This window comes from Sinocyclocheilus anshuiensis, unplaced genomic scaffold (assembly GCF_001515605.1).
Source record: "Sinocyclocheilus anshuiensis isolate Anshui unplaced genomic scaffold, SAMN03320099.WGS_v1.1 scaffold1783, whole genome shotgun sequence".
Classification (NCBI taxonomy): domain Eukaryota; kingdom Metazoa; phylum Chordata; class Actinopteri; order Cypriniformes; family Cyprinidae; genus Sinocyclocheilus; species Sinocyclocheilus anshuiensis.
In genome coordinates this window covers 87,796-93,323 of record NW_015551111.1, presented here as the reverse complement: position 1 = coordinate 93,323, position 5,528 = coordinate 87,796, and positions in this window count along the sequence as shown.

Sequence of the window (5,528 nt, the reverse complement as noted above, 5' to 3'; positions counted from 1 at the left end):
AGTGCATAATAAGTGATTTTAAAACATTAAATTTCAACTATTATCCTTGCAGGTTTTATTTATTTATTTATTTGTTTGTTTATTTGTTTGTCCTTGAATACTTTAATCTGAAATGTACCAAAAAACTAGAACAGAGTTCGTCCTGATTAATCACATCTGCACTGGAGAAATGGAAATATTGTAGTGGATGAATACAATTGATTTTGTAATGAGACTTTGGCCACTGACCCTAATATCAAAGTTCTTCTCCCTCGACTGGGTGACATATGCAAAATTCATTCTGAGGGCAAAATTGTAAATTCAAATGAAATATAATAGACTGTCATTGCAAGGATAGTCCTACATTTCTCCTTTACCATTCTAGATGGAGATATTGAGGTCATGTTATATCACCATACATACTGGTTAATATGAAGTGATTTCTTCATCATTTTGTGTTTTGGAAGGTAATATAAGTTCATCCTTATGAGTATGTACATACAGAAATATGTACATGTCTTTTGCCAAAGCTTGTAATATGAATTATGCAGTGAATTGGTGCATTATTTAAAGCACAATCACATTTTTTAATTTGTGATTATTAGGATTACCGCAGGAAATGTTCTTGCCCCAATTTTGTCCCACATAATTCCACTTATAATGCGTATGTTTTCATGAAATTGTAATTGTGTTCTTACAGCCCACACTCTGGCTCCTCTGCAGACCCCAGGAAATAACTTTGGGCTTCATTATGAGAGTGGCGAGATGAAAGGTGAGGCTGTATGAGGTATTGATGTCTCCACTGCACTGGCATAATCAGGGCAGTCCTGTTATTCCTCCTGCTATCATCTAGCTGCGCTGTGCTTGAGTTTATCAATGACAGCTTTGATTGAGTTGCAAAAGGAGGAAGCTGAAGCACAGATAGTCATCTTAGACATGGCATTGGGTTTTGAAGTTTAGCCCACCAATCCCCTGTCTTATCATTGACCTAATGACTGGAGATAACCCAAATGTCAGTGTTTTCTGACTGATGCTGATTTAACCACAGCTATATCCCTCCTTTTGTCTGTGTGTCAGATGACACTGCCTTATTCTTAGCAATGCATCTCTGAAGGTCTTTTGAGGATGTGTTATGTTGTATTAAAAGGGTATAAAATGTGTGCTTCCAAATTGATGTATTTTTAAACTTTTTATTTGTCTTTATTAACATAATAAAAAATCATTTTGTTAATTAACATATTCACCAGTAATATCGGTGAGGAAATTAACACTGATGGGGGCCACCATGTTGAGATCACATGACCAAACACTTGCTATTATCAGGCACTTAATGCATCCATGCTACTACAGTATGTGTCAAACTAAATGCAAGATGCCACAAAATAAACAAAACATTATTGAGTGCACCCTTAACGTACTATTATTGGTCAAATATAAATATGAGCAGGGCGCTTTCTTTGGAAACCCAGTATAGAGGAACAGAAATGGAACAGGCGGTCTTTTAACAAAAGCCTTTGAATCCCATGCCAGATATCTGCTAATTTGTTTTCCATCAAGAATCTTTTGAAATGCATGGAACATATTTGAAGTGTCCCAAAACACAAAAGTTCAGATCATGAAATGTGGAATTAGATAGAGTCTGTGTTTCTAAAGTGCCCTCCAAAGTCAGTACATACCCTTGTGTAAAAGCCTAAAGAGCCTTTAATATTTTGAGTCTAAATGTTAGATGAAATGTTAAATGGATGTCTCCAGAAGTGTTGGGCACCATATGGGCTGCAAAGATGGAAGGGGGATTATGTAGGACGAGCAGGGGGAGGGTATCGGTCATTTCGGAATGTGTGACATTCATTAACACCAATGCAGAGACGTCACAGCATGATTATTTATGATCAAAAACACCTCTCCGTTCCTCTCACTTCCTATCAGCTAGCAGACACATTCAAATCCATCCCAACACAACAAGGAATGTGTGTAAATCACTTCATGAATTATCTATTGGGAAGATTGAAATCCTTGATTGTGTATTTCAGTGAGTCATTTTGTCAATGATTACATTGGGAACACTTAAACGAATCGTGCTAAAATTACTTTTTACTTCAAAAAGATCAAAATGATTAGCACGTATTTCTCAGATGACTTGAAATGTTCTGTAAAATGGCATCTAGATGAAGCTCTGCAACCTCAAACTCCTGCAGAGTATATGTTGTCACTTCCTGCTCAGACATATTTCTAGGACTGAGAAGTCGTCTGTCATATGAAACTGTGGTATGCTATAATCATTGGTCATTGAAAACTGCAGTCAAAACATAAGACTATTAGTCAGCTTTTATTTAGAAAGGATCCCAAAAAAATAAACAAGTTGGCACACATTCATTTACGAAATGGTAGAGAAAGCGGTCCTTAAAATTACATGGCCTTGTTCAACTAATATTAAGTATATTGTGACAAAACCAAAAGTCTTAACCAGTCTCCCAGTCTAGTACTGTATGGAAGACTGAGGAGAGGGAGAGGAAGGCTGAAGAAGTGAGAAGGGAAGAAATAAACTGGACACATTAAAAAAAAAAATAAAATAATAATAAATCATACAAAAATGTACATAATTGTGATCATTTTCTGAGTTTACAAATGTATTCTCACTTTTAGGGATATTTTTGTTTTTTAATCTTGGCTTATTGCAGTATCAAGTGTTAATTTGCCATTGCTTTTATAGGAAATAGTCATAGTAACTGCGATATATCAAACAAACTGTTCTCTCGTGGTTTCTTAAATACTGAAGAATAAGCATAGATGTTTTGGCCTGTAATATGGCATTTCTTTATGGAAGAAAACAATATATATATATATGTAACCTGGATGTTTGGGGAAAAAAAATCAAGATGCAGAGTGAAAATTTAAAAATAAATAAATAAACAAAAATCCATATTGTGGTCTGAATGCTAAAAGTGCTATAAAGTAAAAAAAAATAATAATAAATAAAAATATTGATAAATCACTGTGTATACCATCAAACTGTACATTTAGTAACAAAACTTACAGAATGTATTGACTACATTCACATTGATGACAGATTAATATATGACTATATTTATCAATAATTTTGGCACACTTAATTATTTGGCATTTTTAACAGAGCATTTTGTTGATGTGTATGCTTCTATTCATTTCACAGCAAAACATATGCAATAATACAATAGGTAATTTTTTTAAACATATTCCTTTTTTTGTTATGTTCATATTGTAAACACTTTTTCTTTTTTATAATTATAACCGCTACCCTGATTTTCTTGATAAACAAAAAATACAAACAGATTCTTGAAACCAAACAAGTTGATGAAAGTAAGAGAACATAACTGTGGCACCCACTTTTCAAACAGATTTCAAATGTCAAGCATTGCTAGATATTTCATATTAACACCAAAATGTTAATGAATATATCAGAAGAGGACTAATAAATTACAAGATAAGCAACATATTTGGCATTAAAATGTGAAACTAGTAGCTAAGCTCTTAAAAGTATGTTGAGATTATGATTTACAGCTTTAATTAACTGGAATGTAAGCAGGTTTATTTAAAAGCCATTTCTGTGAAAATACATAAAAATACTTTTTCATAGAGATTTTTTGTTTTATTAAGAAAAAGACATTTCACATCCTGAAGCAGACGATGGTAAAGTGTGCTTGAGCCGAAATAGACATTGGAACGGCATCAGCTACGAAAACAGACAGACTTTATTAACTTCTCTCTTTTCCGCTCAGAGCTTCTATGAGTTTCAAGTTTGTTGTCTAAAATATCCGTTACAGGGGGTAGATGTCATCAGCTCGCTAAGCGAGTGTCTTTGTGTCAGTCAGCATATTTCCACTAGAAGAGTGCATCTTTTGTTATAAAGGGCCAAGGAAGGATTATGTCTCTGTGACATCAAATGAGGCCTCCGTCCTCCATTCAGGTGAGAGATAGGGGAAAGAACGACAGGAAAGAGAATATAACGCACTCTATTGAAAACCATTGTGTAAGGCACTCGGCAGGTTCTTATCCATCAGGAGAGATCAGTCAGACTGACGTTCATTCCCACACCAGGTCTAACAAAGGGCACCGCATGTACTGATTTGGGGAACTCAGGACTCATCACACGTCCATTCTCGCCAGTACTCCCAGTAATAGACAGCCTCGCTTTGCTCCTCATAGCGTCCGAAAAGGTCACCTGTAACACACGCACATAGACACGAACGAGGAAACAAACATTCACGCACACACACCAAACAGAGAGATGACGGAAAGTTAGAGCGTATTTCACAAACTGGCTTCAAGCTTATTTTTAAAATGTTTAGTTGAAAATGCAGACGTAAATTTGATGTGGTGGAAAAACATAAAAAATGAGGAGCAAAGTCACTAGCAAACAGCATTTAGAAAATCATATCGCAAGCAGGAAATGAGGGGGATGGGTATGGAAGCTTGTTTCTGTCATAGAAAATAAAAAGGTAATTGCAACTTTTTATCTCACAATTCTGACTTGTTTTCTCACAATTGTGAGTTTATATCTCAATTTTGCAAGTTAAACTCATACATCTTGCAGTTCAGTTTTCTTTTCCGTTCCTTTTTTCTTATAATTTCAAGTTCTCACAGTTTGGTCTTTACTTCCACTAGGTCTTAACATCTCACAATTATTGACTTTTTTATATCTCAGTTTATATCTCACAATTCCGAGTTTTAATCTCATAATTCTGTTTTTTCTTTCCCCTCTGTGAGTTTATATCTTGCAATTTCAAGTTATAAAATCAAACTCAAAATTTTTACTTTTTTCTCTGAATAATGATTTTACATATTGTTTATATCTCATAATTCTGGCTTTTTCTCACAATTGTAAGTTAAAGGGGTCATATGATGCGATTTCAAGTTTGTCTTTACATTTATTTTGAAAGCTGACGCTCGCAATTATGGTAAGGGGCGTTACATTTCCGACGAGCGCTTGCGGTGTTCGGCCAATCACAATGCACTGGGTTAGCTGGCCAATCAGAGCAGACTGCGCTTGTCGGAAGGAGGGACTTTGTAGAAAACTAAGCATTTGAGAGAGGCGGGGCATAGAGGACCTACAATAATGTACAGTATTTGAAAAATAATGTGTTTTTTTAACATTAAAGCATGTCAACATATTCTGTTACACCAAATACACAAAATAATGATCTTTAAAAAAGCATCATATGACCCCTTTAATATCTAACAACTGCAAGTTATAAACTGAGTTTACATCTCGCAATTCTTTATTGGTAACACTTAAAGCCTTTAAGTATAATGCATTATAAAGGGTTATTAAAAGGTATAATGCATTATAATTATTGATAATGTGCATTGTAATACGCTATATCTTGTTGTAAATAATTATAACTGATTTTAAAATGTATAGTGTAACAATGAATTGAGAAGTGTTATAATGTATTAACCGTAGTGACAGTTATTCATGAGATTATACAATGGATTATAATGTGCATTACAAAGGCATAATTAATGCATGAAACCTACTTATACATAAAGGCTTTAAGTAAAGTGTCCCCCCC